A 26,252-nucleotide genomic window follows, 5' to 3' on the forward strand; every position below is an offset into this window, starting at 1 on the left:
ACCCTGGACCCCCTCTTCATTACAGGAAACTCCATCACCTTCAGCCACACCATCGAACTCCCATGGACCAACCATCGTTGCGTCCACTTCACCTTCAGAACACCCACCATCTACAGACTCCAACGAAGAAACTGGACCAAAATCACCGACGACCAGCTCACCTCCTCACTCAACACCTCCACCCCAACCATCACAGAAAACGACGACCCCAACACCAAAACCCAAACCCTGCTCAGATGGATCGCGGATAGGGCCAACACCATAACCTCCCTCAAGAAAAACATTAATACTCGCGCCAAGAAAGCCGATGGTTCACCACTGAACTTCGAGAGTCCAGAGGCACTTGCCACTGTCTCGAAAAAGCCTGGAGAAACACCAAATCCACATGCCCACAACAGCTTGAGAGCCGCCACCAAAGCTCAACACAAACTCATCAGAGAAACCAGGAAAAAAGCGATCGAAGTCAGAATCTCCACCCACGCGCACAGCAGCAAGGAGCTCTTCAACATCATCAAGTAGTTTGCCCAACCCACCACGAGTCTACGGACATCCCTCCCTCACAAGACCTCTGCGACAAACTCAGCACCTTTTTCCACCGCAAAATCAACAGCGTCTACGACGAAGACAACCAACACACTGAACCCTCATCAACCACCCTAGACACCCGTAAACCAGCGATTGACAACTGGACAGCCCTCACCAACGAAGAGACACTGAAGACAATGAAGTCAATCCACTCAGGGGGCCCCACGGACCCCTGCCCCCACCACATCTTCAACAGAGCCGTCGATTCCATCGTACCCATGCTCCGCCACACCATCAACCTCTCCCTAGCGACTGCCTTGTTCCCCGTCGACTGGAAACACGTCAAGATCAACCCCCTCCTGAAGAAACACTCGGCTGACCCCACCAACCTCAAAAACAACAGACCCATCTCCCTGCTCCCGTTCCCAGTGAAAGTCATCGAGAAAGCAATCAACAGCCAACTCGCCACGTTCATCGAAGAGCTCAACATTCTGGACTCCTCCCAATCCGACTTTAGAAAAAAAACACAGTACAGAAACCACCCTCCTCGCCACAACAGACGACATCCGCATCCTACTGGACAAAGAAGAAACAGTAGCCCTTATCCTCTTCGACCGCTCAGCTGCATTCGTCACAATCTCTCACTGCACCCTATTATGCAGACTCCACAGCGCAGGAATCCAGGACAAGGCCCTCGACTGGATCCGCTCCTTCCTCTCTGGTAGAATACAGTGGGTCAGACTCCCCCCTTTCCTCTCAGACCCTACACCGACCACGTGTGGAGTCCCCCAGGGCTCCTTCCTCAGCCCGACGCTCTTCAACGTCTACATGGCTCTGCTCGCCCCCATTTTCAGAACCTTAGGACTCAACATTGTGTCATACGCAGACGACACACAACTCATCCTCTCCTTATCCAACAAACCCAACACCGCCAGACACAACTTTTGAGAAGGCATGGAAGCCATTGCCAAATGGATGAAAAACAGCTGCCTACAACTAAACCCCAACAAAACAGAAGTACTTATCATGGGCCCAAACATCGATGCCTGGAGCAACAACTGGTGGACCCCCTCCCTCGGAAACCCGCCAACCCCCGCGGACCATGCACGCAACCTGGGACTCCGAGCTCAAAGTAGACCGCTAGATCAACTCCGTCTCGTCTTCCTGTTTCCACACCCTCCGCCTCCTTCGTAACACCTTCAAATGGATCCCCCTCAAACACAGAAAGACCGCCCCTCACACCCTGGTCACCAGCAGACTCGACTACAGCAACGCACTCTACGCCGGAATAAATAAAAAGCTCCCTGCAAGCTACAGAACATCCGGAACGCCGCCACAAGACTGATCCTCAACCTGCCAAGACACTGCCACATCTCCCAGCACCTGCGCAAACTCCACTGGCTCTCCGTTGAAGCGAGAATCCCCTTCAAGATACTCACCCATGCACCCAAGGCCCTCCATGGCACCGGACCAGCATACCTAAACAGCAGACTCAAATTCCACGCATCCCAAAGGACCCTACGATCAGCCCAGCTCTCCTACGCTGTGGTCCCCCGCACCAGAAAGACCAGATCGGGAGGTCGCTCCTTCTCCTTCGTCGCGGCGAAACGCTTTCGCTCCACCTCAGACAGACAACATTGCTCCCCATCTTCGTACGGGTGAGTAGTCGCGCTTAAGAAACGCCTGATTGATTGATTGATTGAATGCTGCTGTCCATCTTTGCACTATTTTAACTCATCATCAATAAAGAACCGACTGACATTAATTGTTTTTTCAGGCTCACGTCTTCCCATCCCCAAGGCACGTTGGACCAGTTAGCGCGTGAAAATACACAGGCTTGTATGCCAGCTCACGCTGAGCTGGGCAGCTTTGCAGCTTTGCCCAGAGTCAATGACGTGCCAAAGCAACCCGCTGCTACCATGCAAATGGGCCGCTCTATCTCTGCCACTCGGGCCTCGAGCGCTAATAGCAACCTCTCCAGCATCACGCGTGCGCTTTAGGCTAGAGAATGTGGCCCTGGCACCGTATCTAGTAAACTAGGACTAATACGTGAGGCACAAAATGTACAATAAGTAAGTGATCACAAGCATTACGTCAACACAATTTAATAAAGAATAGGGATGTATAAAAGTGAGCTCTCAACACCTATCTGCTTAAAACGTTTGCAGGCAGAAACGTTCATGCTTTCTGCAGTCACTTTCTACGCAGCTCACACACAGCTCTCTCCCTCACTGTGAATGAATAAGAATCACATGAATACATCAATGTTAAATTAAGATGAATAGGTGCATTTTAAGAGGCAGGTATTCATGACTGAAAACAATTTCATTTTATGCATATTTAATGGGCTGAAAAGCACTCAATGAATGCTCGATTCATGAATGTTAAGGATGAACCCACGTATAGTTGGGCCCTAGTGTCTAAAACCATGTGACCACATTTTTAATATAAGCAAAATCTGACCTCAACATACACGTTTCCACTGAGCACCAGAACAATGACCTCATAAAACTTAAAGCATGTTCTACATGAAATAACCTCGAGAAGAAGGGCCCCACACTTGAGAATATATATATGTATGTATATTTATTGAGAGCGAGTGAGAGAGAGAGAGCATCTTTTGGTGTTCTTATTGCACAAAAAGCAGTGCTATGTTTCACAAGAAATCATGAAGTATGGGAAATAGTTCACGCTTGCCTGTAAAATGTGAATTTCCTCAAGAGAGTCCCCATATCAGTATACCGAGCTTTAACATTGTCAGCCTTACTTGGATTATATGACAATGGAGGACAAAAGTAAGTGCAAATTGTGCAACAAAAAATTCAAATGCATATTCTCTTACAGCATTATTTTCATATACTTTTGAGCAAGAACCGAAAATTTTGGTCACAATCAAATTATTCAGTAAACATTGCATCCACAGAATCTCGTAAATCCACTGACCATTCAACTGCCCATTATTTAATTATCACTTTATTCAAGAAAGGTAAACAAAACGTAAACATTTTATTTCCAGTCAGTGTCCATTTTTAGCTGCACTTTGAAAAAAACTGCTATTTCAAGATAACTTCTCCACAATAAACATATAATATAAAAAAATACGTAATGGGCACCATTTCTAATATGGTCCTATGTGCCATCTCGGTTTCTGGTGGCATTTACAACCCACTAGGCCTCTTGCATCGTGGTTTATGATGTCATCAAAGTTCCCTGATGGTAACATTAGACTATATAACGGAGCCACCAGGTACATAGTTATATTGCACAGATGCATATGTGTTCATATGTGCGTGCAGGTATATGTGTTGAGTGCACATGTGTTAGCGTGGCTGTGGAATATGTGCGTCTGGTGTATCTGCCGTGTGCAGGGGCGCACAGGCCTACAAGGGAAACCAAGTTGAATTTGGCCTGGAGCCTCTAAAGGCTGATTAGACTGGGGATTTGTCAATCACCTGTCACGCAGCAGCCTGCCTTGCAGCACTCGTCTCATGACCTCCTGGCTTTTCAGAGTCATTGACTTGTGAAGCTGCTCCAATCTGTGAGGATGAATTGGTAGGTGTACGCCTCCGTGCACGCCAGTGTGTTTATTTGCAGTGTATTTAGCTGGGCACAATGCTTGGTGTGTGTGTGGGGTATGCATGATCATATTGTGAGCGGTGTTAAGTCACAAGCCCATCGCTAGAATTGTGAAAGGATTTCAATCATTTTAGAACTGGTTTGAAAGACTAAATAAACTCATTGACATATTCAGGTTCCAAGATTCCAGCATACACGTTCATTGCTGGTCAGTCGTTGGCTGCAAATACCTAGTTTTATCCCAAGGATCATTGCCAGAAGGTGAAATCTGAAGATTGTGGCCTTCATATTTCAAGATGCCCCAGGGACTGCTCTGATAGCTAAGTATGAGCTAAAGGCTGGACCAAAACCGCAATGTATATAAGAAAGTACATTAAGATCTATCATACGATGAATTAGATGCAGAGGAAAATGTGTAAACGCCAAAGATCTTAATGCAGGGTTTACCCAGAAAATAATGTAAACATAATATGTTGTTTGAAGTTACTTCACTTGTATTCGTAGCATTACTGGTGGGAGTACTGGCATTATTCGTGGTGTGGTATTGGTGGTGGAAGTATTGGTGTTGGAATGGTGATATTAGTGGTATTATTAGTGGTGATGATATTGAAGGTAATAGGTCTATTTATAGTGGTGGTATTTGTGTTTGTGGTGTTGTTATGGTATTAATGGTGGTGGCTTTTCTGTCATAAGTAGTGGCTTGATATTGATGATGAGGTTTAATGTGTGGTGGTATGGTACTGGTGGTAGTATGGTATTGGCAGTGATTGAGGAGTAGTGTGGCTCACTGGTTAGAGGCGGCAGACCCGAGAGCAGAAGTCGGCCCGGGACCAGGGTTCGATTCCCGACGCGGCAGGGTCGTGGACCTTGGTCAGCGGACTCGATAATTCTCGCTTCGGTGCTTACTCTAATCAGGGATCACACTCGGCAACTCTGGGCATTAGCTTGCCTAATCTCCACAACGGCCCCACCAATTCCGGGGATGCCTGGCTCCACCTTGGGGACTCCCAGCAGGGACCATCCCACAGGGAAAGCCAGGACGGGTTCCCCAGAGTTATACAGCGCCGGGACGCCCCGTTGCTGGGGCAGCTGTGCGCTTTACAAGTATACTACATTTACATTTACATGTAGTATTTGTGGGGGTATTTTATTTGTTGTGGTCATATTGGTAGTTGTGGTCATGTTACTGGTGGTGGTATTTTATATTGCTGATTTTGATGGTGGTGTATTGATGGTGCTATTGGTGGTTGTATGATTTGAATATTATTATTGGTAAAGTGTTATATGTGCAGTTAGCCTGTGGTATGGTTGCTTGCTAATGATATTGTTGGCATTTGTGGTGGTGGTCGTATTGTTGGTGGAGGTGATGGCATTGCTGGCGGTATTAGTAATGGTGATATTTGTGTTCATGATATTGGTGGTTGTGTAAGGTGTACTGGTCTGGATGTGGTATTGAACTTATTAGATGAAGAATTCGTTGTGACAACATGTATTATAGTCGTTGAGTGTAACATTTACACTGAAAATAGTCTCTCAAGCATTGTAAGAGAAGAAGTCCAAAAAAGGTGGAATGACACACCAAACAGGCAGTAGCATGAGGTGAGAGCTACATGAAGTAATTCAATTAGGGAAGTGCATTGTAGAAAATCCTTGTTTCTGTATGGCATAATAGGGTATAACGGAGCATCATTATAGATAGCAAATGACAACTTAGTGGTCTCTTGGTTAATGGCTTTGTCATAATGGTTCCTGAATATTTCTAAGTTCATGTTCAGAAACTATCATTTCTGATAAATGTTTGGGACAGACCAGGCATTTTCACTAATTTTACTACCTGTCACCCAAATAAATGTTGTTAGACGATGAACAAGACATAAAGATACAGGAGGAGACAAGTAGTGCACAAAAGGCATTAAGTTCTATTTGGGGGATACAATTATGCAAATAAAATAAATGGAGAAATGGTCGCAATCTTACAAAACAGTGGGGACAAAGGACATTGGCATGGATGGTATGACTTATAAAAATCATTATCATAAAATCATATTATAACTTTAAAATAACCTTCTTAGTCTTCCTTTATAAGCAGGCAGGTGATAGATAAAAGGCTGAGTCTGTAATGAGTGCAGCTGGACCATATGGTAGATGATTTCATGGGTGAATGATATGCTGGAAAATAGGTTAGGGACTTCTGGGATTTGAGATAGCCTTTGAAATACCACCAGTTATAGAGGATTAGAAATGCCTTTGGCCAAGACGCATTGTCATGATGAATGAATGCCATGCTTTCAGTAGTATCCCTGCTTCATTCATGTGATACCTATCCATAGTTCATTAGGGTAGACATGGGATGTCAGTACATGAAACGTCATTGTATTGATAAAAGGAAAAACAAATGAAATAGTGGAATGTCTCCTGATGGATGCAGTAAAAACTCTTGGTAGATTAAACCTTTCTTATTATATCCATATGGATCATACTAAATTAACTCCTTCCCTGACTTTTCTCCAATCCTACCCAATTAAATGAGCTCATATTAAAACTGGAAGTCTCTATATAAAATACAAGTCACTGAGTTCCCTTCGATCCTGCTAGAATTCCGGCTTTTTCATATCTTGGCGTCCTGTTAGACTCCAATATAAACTGGAAGTCCATGATCGAGAACAAGAAAGTTTAGCTTATTAACACCAATGCTACTGTTGCTTGTTTTGCCCAGAGGCTGGGGACCAGGTCTCCAGAATCTTGACTAAGGTTTATCAGACCAAGTATGGCTCCAAGATTGTATATGATAGTGATGTATGGGGATACATATAAATTGATAATATCCAGACCGTGAAAAACATGTTCTTAAGGCGCATGCTGCAGGTTCCCCAAAGTACTCCAGCATTCGGTGTGCATGAGGAGCTAGGAGTAAAATATATAGGAGATATGTTTACCCTCAGACCACTGTTAAGTTGGAATGAAGGTTTGGTCTAGGGAATCCCCGCTAAATAGGCTCATCCTTGAGGACGGTTTGTACCTTGACCATGTTCAGTGCCGGCTCTAGGGCAGTGCAACCGGTGCCACCGCACCGAGTGCTGACTCTTTGAGGGGGCGCCGTGTTTGGAACCATTTTATGGTTTTAAAACCACCAGCTGCTGCATTGCTGGCCTCCATATTTTTCATACAAAAATACAAATGACAAGATAAGTCGGTGGTTAATGATCTTTCTGGAGAGAGAAGGAGTTTTGCCAAGTGGAAGTTTTAACTCATTTTATGGAAGCACAGAGGGTTAATGTGCCTGCTTCAAAGAATTTGTAACATGCAGATGACAAAGTGCATATAGCTCAAATAGGTCAGTTCTTTTGTCAAAGCGATCCTTTTGTTATTAGCAGGGTAGATGTTAAAATCCTAACATGGAACAGCGAGCTAATATCTGTCATCAAAGAGCTGCATGCAGACTGCAAGGTATAGACTGGAGCATTATGATGTTAAGCTCCGTCTTTCATTATTCTAATGTTTCAAAAAGGGTTCATTTGGGAAAAAAATCCTTATTATTAAATGTAACTCCCAACCATGGTATTAAGTTTTAAATTCCGAGTTTGTGCTTCTCCAGACCAAGCACTCTTAAACTATACCGTCTACCAGTGTGGATGACATGCGACTCACCTTGTAGTCTTCTGTCTGATGTAACATTTCCTATCCACTGATTTACACACCTATGATTGGTTGTCTCTGTGTAGTGTTTGTGATGTAAAGTTCTCTGACACCCTACACCGGTATCGGTGGCGCTATTTAATAAATCTGAGAGAGAGTACTTATGGAGACTACGGGGGTACTGTTAAATAATAGTAATGAGGGAGTCTGTGTGGAGCACCCGTGGGGGGTGCCAACATACATTGTCACCCAGGGCGCCACCAGAGCTAAAGCCGGCGCATATGTCAAGAACACTTTTAACAGTATGTGGAGGAAGGATTTCTTTTACAGCCCCAAGCCCTTGTGTATCTCAGAACAGAGGTAAGTGAGCGGCCATTTCCTGGAACTCAAGTCATTAGATAGAGCACAGGCTGAACTGCTGAAACCCATGGTGCGGGGGCATATGTTTCTAAAAACAGCTCAGACCATGGAACAGTATTTATTTATTGTAAATAGTGATAGGGATAGATTTGTGTTGATCAGGCTGGGATTGAACACTCTGCATCTTCTTCTGGCCTCTCCTAGTGGTTGGAGCCCTCTGGCTCCCTGGGCCCTTTTGGCTGCGAAAATGTGTCTCCGCAGGGTACCCCACATTTTATAAGTGTTTGTGGCTATTTTAGGTCACCTAGGAGAATGTTTATTAGGCCTTTATTGAAATCACTGAATTTTAGGAAAGTTCGACTTGCTCTTAGGTTCCCCCAGCTTCTATCCAATGAACACCTCATCTTTAAAGTCTTTTTTAAAGTCTACTGTTTTTTAAGAGTGGCAATTAGACTGAGGTACACTAGGCGTGATGAACTCTGTTGCTGCTATTGGATGATTTTACTTATGTGATCTCTGGGTCGATATTTGTTAATGGGTTATATTTGTTGTTTATGAAATCCGAATTATGTGTCCTATTTGGTGTGTGTGTTGTTTTCATGAATGATATGTTCGTATTTTGTTGCTATGTTTTTGTATTGTTATGATTGTAACCAAATACATATTTTTTGTTTAAAGATCCCGCTAGCAGCTTTTTAATGGCTGAGTCCCAGAGATCACTATAAAATCATGAAAGCTGCCAGTCGCCTATGCCACTGCAAGTTGTATACAGGGGGTAGATACCCCTATCCTCCTCTCTTTCTATGCACCAAAATAGAATTGATGTTAAGATGCCTCCTATAGCATGCCACACTATAACATAAAGGAAACACATTTTCATAAAAGATTACTAACATAGCAAATGTTGCCCCATGGGGAGAGTTAACATTATGATGGTAACATTGGATGTACTATTTTTTTTGTTTTTTTAGATAGCTTGAACTTTCTTTCAAGAAACAGCGGAACCCTTTACAGAGATCAATTTTTAGACAATACTAAATTATAAAAGAGCAAGACTTGTAGTTATCCAGCAAGAACATACTTCTTAGATAAACTATGGCACTTATTCATATGAATAAGCAGTGACATGGACTCACATTATGAACACTCATAGTATAGGAGGCTGCTCGGCAAAGACATAACCCAAAATACATCAACTTATGTCTAGAGGGAATCCAGGGAAAGAATTGGCGTTTTCGGTTGCTTTCTGAGGCTTCAGGGAACAGGGTGAATTTGCTGGGAGTTATCTGGATGGAAAATACAGGAAAGCCAACATCCTAATATCAAACATGAGTTTTTCAGAAAGTGAGTGACTAGGATTGTATCTCTTTTCAGTCTATAAGAGATGACACTTGAAATGGTTCTCTATGAAGCAGAGTTATCATGCTGAAGAGAACACAGTGTAAGTGATGGCTGGAGACTGGTGGTAGCCTTAGTAGAGGCTTATTCTAGTTACTCTTAATGTTCAACTACATACATAGTATGAAAAACAAGAGAGAGGGGACCAAGGAGCCATTCATGGTCCAGTGTCCATGCTCCTTATTGCAACCGATCAAAAAGAAGAGGACACCGTTCCTAAGGCGCAAAGAATCGCCTACAAAGAAAAGACTAGATAGAGTGAAAAAAGCAGGATCCCAGGTTGAGAAAAAGCCCACTGGTAAGGGAAAAGACCAAATCTTGTATCATGTTGGCCTCACACACCCCGAAGGATGTCATGCTTCATCATCGGGCATTGCTCCTACGGGTCCCCCAAAGGGTCACTTTGTCGGAGATCATTTGTCCTAATGCTGGATGGTGCATGTGGGTGTGTGGGGTATAGGTCCTAAATGAGGGTAAAAAAGGTGTGTGCAAGGTGAATTAAAATTGCCTATGTCTCTGCACCGGCCCGCGGCACGCTCTGTGAGTAATGGCTACCTGCAGTTTTGGGAGTGGCAGATTAAGTTTTTTAAGCTCAGTATTTTGAGTGGGACTATCCTGGTGAACTCATGCCTAATTCTGTAATGGTTTTTCTGTTTAGCCTGTTTTGGTACGGGCATTTCCACTTTTGCAGCCTTTGAAGTCTCTTTCCTCTACATGAGAGGTAGGGATACCTTGGATATTGCCATATATATATATATATATATCTCCATAGTATGTTGTCGTGATGCACTTTTGTGGGGTGATTGTGCACTAACAAGTTGGTATGGCACATGGGGAAATGTATAATGGTTGTGGATGATCTACACCTATTGTTTGGCATCCGGGTTCCCTTATGTGTCAGAAGGTGGTCCAGATAACTTATTACTTGCTACCCAGATGTTTATGGTTTACAACTCTATCTCCCAGTATTTAGAGGCATTGTGCTCTCTGTGTCTTGTGAGTGTCACTTTCTTTCTATTACAGTGTGCACACAGCTGTGGCACACAGTGTTGCATCAAGTCCGTCTGATGCACAGTTTTTCTTTTCTTTCCTAGGTTCATATCAGGAGCAGTTTCAACCTATACATGTAACCACTTGGTAGGGTACATATGCTGCTATTTCGCCCTGGTATACATGGAGGGTTTGTTTTTAGATCCTTTTTAATGATTATTTGGTCCTGAAGAAGCGCCAATGACCTATACGGCAACAGAGGCGCGAAACATGTTGGCCAGTTACACCCGGGCACAATGTGCCCTTTGGGATTACACTTCACATATAGTTTTTATTTTGTATAGGGTACCACCACACCTGTACTTCCTCCGTGGTAACCCATAGGCAATTTGAATTCACCTTGCACACACCTTTTTTACCCTCTTTTAGGACCTATACCCCACACACCCACATGCACCATCTGGCGTTAGGACAAAAGAATCTTCGACAAAGTGACCCTTCGGGGGACCCGTAGGGAATTGCAGCGCTGGCCCTATGGATCTTTTCCCTTACCAGTAGGCTTCTTCTCAACCTGGGATCCTGCTTTTTTCACTCTATCTAGTCTTTTCTTTTTGGGCGATTCTTAGCGCCTTAGGAACAGTGTCCTCTTGTTTTTTTATCAACTACATATATAGGCAGCCCCTTCAGGGGTATTTGTGTTAGCTCTGCTCATCCCTCTGGGTCAATAGGCCATTTCCACTGACCTTCACAAAATCCCCAACACAGAATACTTACTGAATCATATATCCAGACAGGAAAATCTAAGGACTTACACTGAGATAGGAAACAGACCACTGAACAACACTCCTACATTCCTACACAAGAAGCAGGAATGCTAGAAAATATGTTCAGAAGGTAAGCATTCAAAGACTCAGGGCACAGGGTGCGCAGCAAAGACAGAAAGACAAAACATAACTGTACATTACCTTAAAGCCTCACCCCACACGTGTGCCACCAGAGTAGAAACTGCATTTAGGTGTATTGTCCAACATTCAAAGAAGCCCCCCAAAAAAGGAAAAAGGTCACGATACACAACTATATGAATACATATCAAAATGGTGCAATAGATGCTGACATTTAGGCAACCACAGACACAAGAAATGTTGCAAGGCATGCAAACCAAAGTTGGACACAACTGCACCTGCAAACCACCGGAAATAGCACAAGGCTTGCAAACCAACTGAAAGTGTGCACAAGTAACACTACAGCTTGAATAATCTACATTATAAGATTACTGCTATTCACGTGCTTGCTCCATCCCTTCTTATTATGCTTAACATTCAAGAATGCATAAAAAAAATCTCCACCAGAAGCAGACTTAGCGCCCCTCCGCAGCCATCTAGTCTACTCGGCCAGTCCCACAGGCTTTTAGAGAACCCTCACCACAATATACATACTGAATATGGGACTGGTGCGGGAATTTTCAGTGGCAGAAGCAGAACAGATTTTGCGTCATGGAGTGCTCTGCATACAGTGTCCAAATGCTGGTTGTTTTTATGGTCTTTTTACCTCCACTAGAAGGAGCCCTGGATGTGTTCTTCTCTTGACTCTTGTAATAGAAGCTTTGATACTGAATACATCATACATTGTAGGGCACAAGCAAGGAATATTAAAGGAATGAGGGATCATTTGGAGTTTGGAAGATCCAGGACAACCTCCATAAAGCGGCGGGGGTCCCGTCACCAAACCTATAGTTGGCTTGCTCTTCTTAAAGTCAGAGACATTTTAAGGAATAGACAAAGTGGGCAATTGCCCAGGAACTCCACTTCCCAAGGGGGCCCTTTGGAACTGGAACATTCTTACTATTTGACTTCTATCTATTCTATTTGTCAAAAGCTCTCTCTGCCTGCCTTTACCTCCGATTCTGGTTCTGCTACCCAGTGTCATCTTATTCTTATCGTATCGCCTTAGATTTTTGGAGTTCTGGGCAACACATATTTCAACTGCTTTCGTTTTACCTTGTTTCTGATTATTTAACATGTAATTCAGTATTGCTTGGCATTATGCAGGCTTAAATTAGCAGGAAATGCTTTTAAAAATCCAAACTTGTTCCAAACAGGGGAGCCTAATATATGTCTTGTATAGGGCCCCTATAAAACCTTAAGATGTTACTGCTTTAGAGTTATGCGATGTGTTAAGTTTCCGATGGTGGAATGCCTGCAATCGCGCCGGTGGGATTTTTTTCTACCATTGGCCCACAAGTCAATATACTTCGAACCATCGGACAAACATTTTTCTTGTTCGGGACTGGCAAGGAAAGCCTAACTGTCGCAAGCAAGAAATAACCCATATGCCAGATACAAAACTCCCAGCACAGCTGAGCCATTTGTTTTTTGTTTTTCACTTTGGTCCTGCATGGGAAGCTGGTTTTATAAAAGACATAAATATTTTACAAGTAGGCGCAATAAACATGGTACCAATTTGGCAAAGACTAAGGGGCCCATTAGGATGTCGGGCGGATTGCCCCTGCCAGGCAGGTAGCCATCCTCACTAGTTTTCCCCCCGCCATATTAGTATGGCGGGGGAACCTTTTCCGCCCCGGTCCCGGCGGAAAAGGAATAATATGGTGGCGGTGTCTATCAGACACCGCCAGCCATATTAGCATGGGCATTTTACAATGCCTTTCCATGAGGTCTTCACTCTGGGGGCCCCCTGCGGGCCCCCAGAGTGTAGGAGGGGTGGGGGCTGCACACGGGGGTACCTGTGGTACCCTCCCCACATTTGCATAAACAAAGCGGCAGGCACCGCGTGGTGCCTGCCGCTTTGTATATGCAAATGCTGAAATGCATTTCTAGCATTGTAGCGGGCGGTGCTGAGAGCACCGCCCGCCACAATGCTACAAATGCAGGATGTGCCCGCCACTGTGGCGGGCACATCCTAATGCCCCCCACGGACCCCGCCCTTATGGCGGGCGGTCCCAATCCCCGCTAGGATGACGGGCGGACAAAGTCCGCCCATCATCCTAATGGACCCCTAAGTGCCTTGAAGCTGCCTGCCTGAAGGGGATCTCTAAATATGGAAGGAGGTCTTCCACTTGGGGAGGAGATGACATCTGTCTGGTGACCTGGCAGGCGACCTGCAATATGCAAGTAATCTAGATAAGCCCCCTTAGATATGAGAACAACCACATCATAGGAAATAACAAGGATACTATCTGAAAGTGAAAACATAAAGTGACAAAGAGGAGTCGGTGCAAGCGATTTAGCAGCGCTACGCTGCGCCATTTCAAAAACACGACGCTCACATAACAGAGGCAAAAATAAATGTCCTTTCAAAATGTATATATAATTCCCCAAATAATACAATGCAGAAGACCAGTGAACGAAGCATGCTTTGCAGTTACCCCACCAGTGTAAGGTTCTGTTGGTTCCACGTATTTTATCTCCTCTCACACTTAGGGGCATATTTACAAGGGGATTGCACCGCTGAAGTGTTACTTTTTACGACGTTCCGGTGGCGCAATGCCCTGCACCATATATACAAAGCGGCGTTAAGCCACTTTGCTTGGCCTAACGCCACTTTATAAATATCCTACTCTGTCATGCAGGTATCTGCAATGGGTGTTGCTGTGGGTGTTCCACTGCAACATTCATTGCATTTAGACGCTGCCCCAGATTTACAAGGAGGTGGAAATTTGAGGCAGCACAAAAAAACTAAGGCCATGCACTAGCAGGAGTTAGAGTGGCGCAACGAGGAAAAATATTTATATTTCTCCCCGTTTTTGCTCTTTCTATATGTGCTGCATTCAGCAGCACACAAAGAAGGAACAAATTGCCTTTAATGTTTATTTATTTGCCGGAAGGTGCCCCTTCCTGCACATAAACAACCATCCCTGCAACTCAGGTACCGTGGCACCATGGCAAAGGGTGTCTGTGTTGGCGTTAGGCGAAAGGGTTAATACACGGGTGCACCATATTCTTGTGTATACACCGCATCCCTGCATTTTTTAAATGGTGCAAAGCTGCTAAATTGCTTGCAGCACAGCTCTGCCCCATTTCTTTGTGAATATGCCCCTTAATGTATTGTACAAGACTGGATACCTGTAACTTTTTTATGGCAAACAATGCAGAGAGCTTAATCATATTTCTGCCTTATCCTAAACAAAGGCCTGGTTTCCAAGTAACCTACATGGTTAATCTCTTGAGATTTCAGACGCCAATTGATAACAGCTCCTAGAAAAATAAATAAAATCCTTTTTACTTGAAAGTCGAAAAGGGTGAACTTCGATAAATCAGTAACGGCAGTGCCAGATAGGTGTTTTTTTTCTGGCGAGTTCCATTATCTGCCCTTGATGAAAGCAGCGGCTGGAGGAGGGAAACAGGCAGCCGGTGTCATAACCTGTTACAACTCACAGCTCTCCGCCAGCTTGCTTTGGACTCCACCTGCCAGCGCGAAAGCTTGGAGACAGTTCCTTTTCATTATGGAGTTTGCTCGACAGCTCAACCCGCTCCCGCGGCTCTTATTAAACGCGGAGACTGGCGAGGAGGAGGCGCAACCTGCAAGTGCTGGAGCAAGATGTCTGAGCTGGACATAGTCATCGAAAAGGATGGCCATCAGAAAGAGATACATACGAGAGCCTGGAACGCGTTAGCCTCATTCACTTGTTTTATTTCAAGAGAGGACTTTGATTCCTATTTCTAACCACTTTCCAATGTCATTATATATGTCAGGCTTTTTACGTGTATCAAAATGTGAGTTTGCCCTGCTATGGCTTCCCACCCCCTGATGCTGCCTCTGCCTTGAATTCTCTCTCCACCTGCTGCCTCCTTGTTTGAGCATCTGTATACCTGTTTATTTTATTCTTTTGATACACATGTGAAAGATTAAAACATGGAACACTGTTTAGCTGGCTTGCTCAGTTTAACTGATCATGTATAAATAAATATATGCTGAAGCAGACGAAATCTCCGGGTGAAATACAGGGAAGAGAGGGAGAGTAGCCAGGAGAGTGGATTCTACATTCTGGATTCCCCTAGTAATTTCTCGGCAAACCCTCAGAGCTCCCCCAATTCCCCTGGTATTACCGATGACCCCAGTAACTCTGATGGAGGGGGAGTAACTAAGCCAAACTGCTACGACACGATGAGGCCCTTATCAAACACTCATATACTTGTGGGTTTGTGTTTGTATATAAATGTGTGTCTGCCTGAGTGTGGTTAAATAGGTCTGTCTGTCTGTGCAGGGCATCACTGGCATAATGGGTTCCCTGGCATTTTGTTACCCAGGTTGGCATTCTCATGGCCACTTTCTCAAAATGTAGCCCACGCATATTGTGACTCTCTGCAGCATTATTTTACTCACTTCTGGCACAGCTGTTGCAAGGGCCTTCTTTTGTGAGCATTATATTCTGTTGTAGGTGGCTATTTTTATACCGCAACATACATTTTCTACTGGTGCTGCAGATAGCTAACCTCATGTAGAAAATAATGACCTGAAAGGCATATGAATGAAAAATCAAAAGAAGTGGGCAGCCATGTTACCCTGAATAACTAGATTGTTTGAACTTCCTATTACATTAATTACATTAGTACTGTTTTTTGTACAGAAATAGTGCTAAGAGAACATTTTTTTAAGTATTGTCTATTATCTTCAAAATATTGTAGTTTAGTCTCCTTGTTTCTTCGCTCCTCCTTTCATGACATACACATAGTTCAATGGTGTCAATATCAATATACTCTTCTCGAATATCAAAATAACATGGGAGCCGTGGTATTAAGTCTCAAAACATGTGTCTTTATTATTCATCAATAGATCAAAGAAACAGCCTGGCCAACGTGTTTCGTCCTCCGAGAGGACTTCAGCAGGGTTAATGTATTTCTTTACAGCAATGTCACATAGAAGTTTAAGTGTAAAATGGATCAGTTCTCCCCAAAATTCTTGGAACACTCGTAATGCTCCTATATTGTTCTAGGGAAATACCAGGTGACCATATAATAATACCATAGCTTAATATCCACACCCCGTGGGTTCTGTAAGCTCAGACTGGATAATATGACACACCAGCACCGTTACTGACCAGAAGGAGAACCGATCCATGTTACACTTAGACTTTGATGTGGCATTGCTGTACAGAAATACATTAACACTTATGAAGTCCTCTCGAGGATGAAACACGTTGGCAAGTCTGTTTCTATGATGTATTAAAGAATAATAAAGAGAATTCTTTTGAGACTTCATACCACGGCTCCCATGTTATTTTGATGTTGGAGAAGGGTACATTGATATATATTTTTTTTTTACTTGAGTTTTATATAGCGCTGGCTAGACCCGGAGGTATCAGAGCGCTTTACAAGAGGAGAGTTACATAGGTTACAAGTTACACATTGTTACAGAAGTTACACCAATTACAAGTTACATCCGTTGGATTCATGGCGTGTAGAAGGGCAAGGGGGTAATTTAAATGGGCGACAAGACACCATTGAACAATGTGAAACTTCATGAAAGGAGGAAAGAAGATACAAAGAGAACAAACTGTACAATACAATTTTTTGACTCTTGAGGCATTCCCTTTTATGTGTGTTTTCTGTTTTAATGTATTTATGGTTTTGGAGTAATTTGACTATTAAAGGGTGAGTGCAGACCACTATTACTTTGTGAAACTAGCACATGTGCAGGTGCCTTTAGCAAGAACTACTCTTGCTTTCGGATTATTTATCTTTAAAATATGCATGTATAGTAAGCTTTGGTAAGCCATTTGCTCTTGATTGGATGGTTTTCTTGCCTGTCTTATTTCCAAGCTTCTTAAATTATGGATTTCCAAACTTTTCTGTTTTTGTACTGCCTGTGGAGCATTTCTGCTTCACTAGGCTCTGAAATTATGATTTGTGTCCTACCACTGCTTGCATTCAGGGGACAATATTCTTCTTCATTTTTGGTCAACACTCTATAAGAGGTAATGGTTTTTCTTGCCCTCTCTTTTGTATGCTGCTACACCCTCAAATATTCATCTCCTGCATGCTCCTCATTGCTCACTTCTGTCCTTTCTCAGCTCATCCATTGTTTCCTCCGCTTCTTCCAATCTCTTATTTTTTAATCTCCTCCACCTCAAGCTCCTGTGACTTTGCTTCGTATTTCTATCCACTTTTAAATGCCATTATATATGTCAGGGTTTTAATACAATGTTACAATATAATTAGGATCTAAAGTGTATCAAAATGTGAGTGTTGCCCTGCTATGTGTTCCCACAAGTGGCGGCTTGCCAAGGGAGTGTGGCGGGGCGGGGTGGGGTGGGGGGTAGTGGAGTGCGACATACGACGGATAGGAGTAAGGTAAGTAATTAAATAAATAAAACAATTTACCTTCCATGCGCTGCATCCCCGAGCTGGCAATGCAGCGTGCATAAGGCAAATTGTTTTATTCATTTAATTACTTACCTTACTCCTGTCTGTCATGTCTTGGACTCCACTCTCCCCCCCCCCACCCTGCACCTCCCCGCCTCACCTCCCCGCACCACTCCCTCGGCGAGCCGCCACTGGTTCCCACTCCTGATGCTCCCCCTGCATTGAATTCTCTCTCCATCCACTTCATCCACCTGCCACCTCTACTCACTCCATTATTCCACCATCCCTATAAGTTTTTGGGTTTTTATTTTACATTTTTTGGAGGACTAGGCAGTTAAAGTTTGCTGCTAAGCTGCTCCTTTTAAAAATGTACTTTCACACAAGTTTAAATTCATCTTTTTTTTATTTATTACTCCAGGATTGGCATCTGCCATCTTGGAACAATAATAGCATATAAAAAATATAGAAAATGGCACCATGTCATGACAAAAGTGTGCATGAGTGGTGATGCATGCATATGTGATAATGCATGGATTTCATATATGTCATTACGCAGGGCCGCTGTAGCTTCATGACACATACGCACATACTTTTTCTTTGTTCTGTCACGGTTGTGAGGCTTCACCAAAAAAAGCATTGGCAAAGCCAAAAGGTCTGCATTAGCAGTCAAAACATGAGACCTATTGGCTTTGCCAGTGCATGATCAACAATGCTTTCAAAACATATTTGGGGATGAACCCTTAGCACCTATTTTGAGGGTCAGGTTTGCCTGACTCTCAATAAAAGTATCAAACTACTTCATGAGTGCCCTTTGGAAGTACCTATAAATACTATGTATTTTTTTAACCAGTATATACTAAAATGATGTTGCCATGTACACCTTCTTCCTCCTTGTTTAAAAATCTAAGTGAGAGTAACCCTCAAACCTCCTCTGTGGAAGCTTGATTGCTTGTTTAATGTAGTGCAATTGGTAGCCGTTATATATACACTCTGCACCACTTTCAAAGTTACCCATCTATAGTGGCGACCAGCTCAGGTAAGCGCGGTGAGGCAGAATGGGGCAGGTCAAGGGGGGGGAGGGGACAGAAGACGGGACTGATATAATTAAATATTACCTATTCCATCACTTGTCAACTGCCCCTGCCCCCTGTCACGCCTCGCCCCATTGCATTTACCTGTGCCGGCCGCCGCTGCCAGTCTGTCCCTACCCTACCCCCCAGCCGGAAAAAAATATCTATTTGAATATGGGAAGGGTTTCTGTATACTTTTGTTCATCTCTCACCACCTTTCCAAAAAATAAACAGAATAACTGTGGTATATCATGCCAGTCCTCTCCTCATCAATGTAAAAGATGTTTTGTATCTGTGAACCTTCAACCAGATGATCACAAAAACAGCGAGAATAAAAGAGTAAACCCAGATTAACTTTCGATCTATGGATGGCCATTCCATGCGGGAACATACTCCACGACATCTCACCCCCAATAAAGATATGTTTGTACATGAAGTGCAGGACAGGTTTCAGGGTTTAGGACAAAAATATCCATGAAAATGCATGAGCAAAAAGACATTCTAATTGAATTGAAAAGTAATCCAATCTTGGTGTATAGTAGATTAAATCGTCATTTCTAAATGTGGGTTTTGACAGCCCAGCTGTGAACCGGATCTATTGCTAAGAATATATATAGTGGACTTTGAGTCTGCCCCTTTCAACCACTGGAACTCTTCAACAGCCTCGTTCAGCTATTGGACCAAGAATTTGTCAATCACTTCTTACCTGAGACCAGTTTACTATTAATTTCTCATCTAAAAAAATCACTGTTTGGATGTGCCCTTCTGCCACCACTTGAGAATTTGCATCGAACTATATCAGTGACTTTTTTAAACTGTAACCCTCTTGGTCTACTCCTGCCGGCTCCTTCTTTCCCTCCAATGTGCTAAAGCTGCGAGGGTTAGCACATTAAACCTGGATTTATTGACTTAATCCGGTACATCAGTCAGCCAGTTAATATAAATGCATACAGACAGAGGGACTAAACACTGTTGATGACGACATGCCATGTAAAGCTACGTGGTCAACTGGCATACAGGATCAAGTCCGTCCAGGGGCACATACCACGTTCAGAGCAGATTGGATGCTTTCTGGTATTAATATGTGGAATTAACTTGAGAAAATCCCTAGGCACAAGGTTTTTGAGCAAACGTGTCGCATAAACAAGCTATGGATATAATTATCAACTGATCTCTTTTTATTCCACTATACATCAAGTTTGATTCATTTTTATTCAAACAAGAGTGCGTTGTGGCTTCTGAGGCAGTCGATTGAACCCCTGATCGGGGCATTTAAACTATAGTAAATGAAACTCCTCTGCACAAATCCTTTCTGCTATGCTTGTAAAAAGATATCACCCGACAGAGCAGGAGCGTAGACAGGTGTTCTTTAATGCCGTGGTAATAACAGATGCCTCCTAGAGGGGTCAGAGTGACGTAGGTGCTCGTCATAGACAGATGTTCCGCATGCATGAAAGATGCACAGATTCTTAAGAGATAACGGCACACGGATGCGGCGTACAGCGGGGATAGACAGACAGGTGCGGGCTGCAGTATCTAGGTGCCAGTGTGTGAGAGAATTCATGAACGGACTGTGACAGCTAGATACCCGAGTCTGCCAATAGACGGATGTGTCCCCCATGAGGGCATGTGTCGGAATGGCCTCTGCTATAAGCTGTCCTAAGAGCTGGACCCTCCTTACCTCCTGCGGCTGCACAGTTCGGTACTTGTCAGCGGGGATCCCCAGGTCTCTCGATGCTGTCACCGTCTCCGCTGCTGCTTTCCCTGGATGTCACGGCTCTGCGGCCCGCATTGCCCAGTTTCTCCCAGAGCTGCTCCTGGTAGCTCTCCAGTGGTGCTCCCGGGTGATGTCCGCCCCTAACCGCGCTTTCCCCTCACCGGACCAGCGTTCATTCAGCCCCAGGGCCCGCTCTCCACAGCGCCTCTCTCCGGAGCTCCATTGCTCAGGCGCGCTGCCTCTCCATAGCCCAAAGTTACGTCTTTTGTTAGGGCTGAGACGGGGATCGCGTGGGGACAGTAAATGCAATATGTCAGTATCCGACTACGGCCCTCTCAGCCCTAGAGCATGGATTTAAAGGGCAGGCGAACGAGCCTCGACTCTCTCGCGGTAGGGGCTCTCCTCCTCCGCCCCTTCTAGCGTGTCCAATGCTGGCCGTCTCTCTCCTGCTCGGCGCAGCTCCTGATGCTTTCTCTTCGGGCTGAGCGAGGAGGAGGAGCCGGGGGAGGGTGGGCCATCTGACAGCCCATTCCAGCTGTTCCAGGAGCTGCCGCGGCTGCAAGCCCACGGGTCCAGGTAAAGGCGCTACATAGTGGCAGGCAAAGTAAAGACCCCCGGTCCCCGACACCATGCAAGGGGCCCAGGCAGACTCTGCAAGAGGGTCCGACAGCGATCTCGACAAGGCGAGTTCCATACACAGGGTTAGTTAGACAAGAGAGGGAGACATCCTTTAACGAGTAACTTTTACCGCGCAGGTAAGTATTTTTTATTGTTTAGATAACATGATTTTCTAATGTCATTTTATAATCTGGGTAAAGGTGTAAGTAGAGGTAAAAGCAGTCAAAGGGGCGTAACAGAGGCCCCCGTATTGCGGAGGGGACCCACAGCTTTCAGGTCGGATGGAGGCCTCTTCAAGCACAGGCCCGCCAAAAATGGTCATGTTGCTGACGGTGACAGGCCTCTTATTGATTCACATCAGAGGCAGTGAGTGGGGGTCTAGTGGCCAGTATTCCCTCTGCTTTCTGTAGCAGGGAAATAACTCCACAACTCATGCCCCGACTGGCCATCAGCAGGGTCGGATTGGGATCACAATTTGGCCCGGGCACTGACGAAAAAAGTGGCCCACATTCAAGGGGCGTGGCCCACATTCAAGGGGTGTGGCCCACATTCAAGGGGCATGACCAACATTCAAGATACGTGGCCCACATTCAAGGGGCGTGCCCTACATTCAAGGGGCGTGCCCTTTCATGAAATACCATTTGGCTACTCTTTGAGGTCTAATTTGTAGAGAAATATTTAGTAAATTAAGCATTTTAAAGCTTACAGAGCCAGTAACATTGGTAAAGACTAGGAGCACTGCAGTTCTGAAAACCAAATACTTACTTGCAGTCTTAACACCCTGCACAATGTTGTTAGATACTCTTTCCCAACCAGCTATGTCCTAGACTCTAATCATCACATAAATCAGAAATCCACAACATAAGAAAACCAGACCTGAGTTCTATTCATGAGCACCAATTACAGTACTCAAGATCCGATTTTTTATTTAAGGGCCTGGGTGATGAAGTGATCTGCCCAGAATCACAGGGTGTTGAGCAGACGCTGGGACTCAAACATGATTCCCCATCTCTACAACTCTGGCATCAGGCCATATATGCCTATGCACACACAAGGAATGTAAGTGGGAGGATACTGTTCTTGCAAAGGACACAGGGCCAAGGTGACAATGGCCTAAAAGCTGAGCAACTAATAAAACAGCAAGGCACCTTTCTGTTGCAAAATTATTCTAGCCCTCAAGCACAGGGGCACCTGATAAGCAGCGAGGACCCTGCTATTACTAAACTACTCGATCTTCCCCAGCCCTCCACTGCCTCAGGGCAATGTCCTGGCAGGGTACCACAACAAAGCTGCTGGGTCATCCATGGTAGCCAGGGGGAGGCTGAGGTGAAAATGTGCGAATTCCAAACATCACCTGGCCCCCACAGTGAGACCCATTCTTCCTCTCTTCCTCACCCACTATGCCCTGCATGTGAAGGGCTGGGGGCGAGGTGTTAAAACAAACACTGTTTCTGGGCTGAGTGGGCCCCAGGGGGGCCGATGTGAAAATGGCTCAAAGGCCTAAGCAACACCTGGCCCCTAGGGATGCCAATTCTGGCAGACAATCACCCCTCCCCAGCCCACCCTCTGCGTGATTGCTGTGCAGGGCAGGGGGTGAAGGAGGCCCCAGATGATAATCGCTGCGGCCGACCAGCGAAGCTGCTTTCCTTTCTGTCTATCTCGGTGCCCTCTGTGGGCCGTTTTTTTTCTCCCCTTTTCCAGTCCACAGAGAGCTGGGAAAGGGGAGAAAAAAAACGGCCCACAGAGGGAACTGGGACACCGGCCCTTTGGCCAATGCCCGAGTGCCCGCAGTGCCAATCCGCCCCTGGCCATCAGCATAACAAGAGGGGAACTACCGTAACTCTGGTGCTACGATAGGGTGACCAGGTGTCCCTGTTTTGCCAGGACGGTCCCTGTTTTTAACCAGCTGTCCCAGCAAATTTCAAGAAATGTAACTCATGTCCCGGTTTTTAGAGAGGGTCAACTGAAAACGGTGGGAGGTGTTTTTTTATGTTTTACAAAGCAGGGAAAGTTAGCAGTTGTTTCAAGAAAGCAATTTATTTAACAGGCACGCTACTGGGTTTAAAAATTAAATGTTATGTATGTTCTAAGTGCCTGTTCAGTAAGTCTCTGCTGAGGAGCGCTCTCATAGCTTGAAATAAAATGGTAGTCCTTCTTCTATTTTTGTGAAAGGTCCCGGTTTTTGGCTTTAACTTTCTGGTCACCCTATGCTACGAGCTGCTGGCGCAGGAGGGCCTCGTGCGCACAGGAAGGTGAGAGCCGGATGCCGGATCGGTGCCAGAGTTTTACAAGGGCAGCTCCTCCATTAGGGCGTAGGAGCATCGCCCCACTGCTTTCTTGGAGTGCCAGAGGCAGAAACATAAAATGGTATAAACATAAAATAGTATTTTAAATACCATTTTATGTTTCTGCTTCTCACACTGCGGAAAGGCAGGTGTATGCCTGGTTGGCGGCGGGCGGTTCGGGGAGGAGTGGCTTGACCAATGCTGTGGGCCCTGACTGTTTGGTCGGCCCTCTGTTGGAGACCAAACCAGTCATGCGCACTCTGGATTTTCTCTATGTATGCTGCATGCAGCTTACATAGAGAAAATGGCCTCCCCATAGGTGCCAGGTTGAGCGCCGTCTTCACCAATCACAATGCTGCCATTGCAGTGTTGTGATTGGCTTAGGGGAGGGAGGCTGCCTTGTTCCTGTTCCAGCAGGAGAGCTGGAAAGCAGCCGCAAAACGCGGGACCCGGCCAGGAGTGGAGTTGGCGCGGGACCTGGTAAGGTAACTTTTAAAAATTATTTTTAAATCCCCCTGCACGAACCCCCGTGCAATCCCCTTTTCTCCCCCCCAACCCGCGAGTCATGCCGGCCGCGACTGGCCAGAGAATGCAACATGCATCAGTGGATGATGTGGGAACACTGTCAGAGAGCACAACATGCACCGCATCATGTGGGAACATTGTCAGAAAGCAGGCATTTATCAGGGCATGTTATGGGTACGGTTTCGAGAAGCACAACATGCATCTTAGTATGATGAGAGAGCACAACATGCATGATGTGGTAGTAATGCAGCATGACATGAGGGTCATAGCTATCTCTGGGACAGTAGGTGCTGTGACACCGGGGCCCAAAGATGTGAGGGGCCCATTTTACCCCAGTTAGTGGCTTTAAAAAAATAGAAAAAAATACCAGATGATGGGGCTCAGTTTCCTTCTTCCCATTAGGGCACAGGGCACCTTTACTACACCACTGTGAGGGATGAATGTTGTCAGAGAACACAGAATGAGGAGGAAACAGAGAACACAGCATGAGGAGGAAACAGAGAACATAGCATGAGGAGGAAATAGTGGCAGAGAGCTTTCCATCTACCAGTAAGTGAGGCGGAAACGGTGCATGACAGGAGGTACGACACGCATTAGCCCATGAGGATGAAGATGGGAATGGTGCCAGTGGCCACAATGTGCATCAGAGCACAAGGTGAACATTATTTGTTATTACAGTTCCAGTGCAATCATAATCGGCTTACGCCCTGATGGAATATAAACATTGACATGTCTGTGATCTTTGGTGACGGTTCAATTCCAGTCAGCCGGACATGTAAGATGTTCAAAGGAGCACTAGGTAAGGGATACTGCTGTGCTTGGCATGGAGACCTATAGTGTTAGGCCTCCCATGGGTTGTCATTATGTAATTTTCTAGCTGTTATTGACTAATAGATGTAGCCATCTAAGGCCACCTCTGTTTCTGCTACATCTCTGAAAGCAAAAGACACACAGATGATGGACGGATTGCAGAGCAAATCAAACATTCACCCCCAGTCAAGAGATCTGGGTTAAATCCATTGTTCTTTTGCCCACCATCCCACCCCAGTTTAGACTCAGCCATATGCAAATCAGTCTTGACCCTGTGCCTCATGGGAACAGTCCAGATGGAACTGCCAAACCAGGTCCTCCCTGGACCAGAAACAAGCATCCTGGGACCGGTTTCGGGGCATCACCCCTCATCAGCCAGGCTATCTCGAATCCAGAGGCATAGTGAGCCCGGGACTTACATCTGGGTATACCCAGCGCACTTAGGGTGAGAAAGCAAAAAACACACAGATGATGGACGGAATGCAGAGCAAATCAAACATTCACCCCCAGTCAGGAGATCTGGGTAAAATCCATCATTCTTTTGCTCACCATGCCACCCCAGTTTAGACCTGGCCATATGCAAATACGTCTTGACCCTGTGCTACATGGGACAGTCCATCCTGAACCGCCAAGGCAGGTCCTCTCTGGACCGGTCCAAACATCCTGGGGCCGGTTTCGGCCCATCACCTCTCATCAGCCAGGCTAGCTTGAATCCAAGCAGCAGACGTTCAGCTGCTTCATAAAATCACTTGTTTTAGTGTTGAACCCAGCAATATTCCAGGAGAGAACAGGCAGTTGATTTAGGGCTGATTCTACCTTTCTCTCTCCTTCTGTTAAATCGTATATATCTTCCGTCACCAGGGGACATGGTTATTAGATTCCCAGAGTAAAAGAAGTTGACAGCATTTTTATAATGTTATTTCTCGCTGTGCTATTCAAGACCAAACCAGGCAGAGGGTGTCTCAGGTGGATGGTCATCAGGGAGTCACAGGCAGTTCTCCGAAATCATACTTCCACCATTCTCATTGTTACCCCATTTTATGAATACTTTTCTGGCTTCCTCTCTAAGGCAACATCATAGGACCCTTCAGGGTGGGTACTCTAGTTTGGCCTCTTCTTCATCTGTTAATGTGGCAGATCTTGCCCTGAGTTTTGTTGCTTGAAGAGATCCCTGGAAGGAAACCTACCTGCAGTTACCTCTACTCCCATGATTTGTAAATGGTCTGCATTGTCCATGACAAGGTTATAGATGCCATTAGACCTAAATTTCACTTCGGTTACTTGAGGTTTTGTCATATCTCTTGTAGTTGTTTATGGATTCCCACAAGGGCTGTAACACAGGCCCCTGCTGCCTCTGAAACGCAGGGGCGGCGGTGTGGAGAAACCATTTGTGGCACCCATTCAGTTAGAAATGGAAGACTCA

The 26,252-nt window shown here is 45.1% G+C and overlaps 1 protein-coding gene across 2 annotated transcripts in view; it reads right to left on the minus strand.

Annotated features, from left to right (window-relative positions):
• Positions 1–21,066, minus strand: part of OSBPL5 (oxysterol binding protein like 5) — a 970,364-nt gene extending 949,298 nt beyond the window's left edge. The window contains exon 1 of one of the 2 annotated variants that reach the window (XM_078682923.1): positions 20,556–21,066. The gene's annotated coding sequence lies outside the window, so the exon portion shown is untranslated. The remainder of the gene's footprint in view (positions 1–20,555) is intronic. The other variant, XM_078682922.1, reaches the window with a different exon arrangement.
• Between the last annotated feature and the right edge of the window lie 5,186 nt (positions 21,067–26,252).

This window comes from Lissotriton helveticus, chromosome 3_1, assembly GCF_964261635.1.
Source record: "Lissotriton helveticus chromosome 3_1, aLisHel1.1, whole genome shotgun sequence".
In the NCBI taxonomy this organism is placed as follows: Eukaryota; Metazoa; Chordata; class Amphibia; order Caudata; family Salamandridae; genus Lissotriton; species Lissotriton helveticus.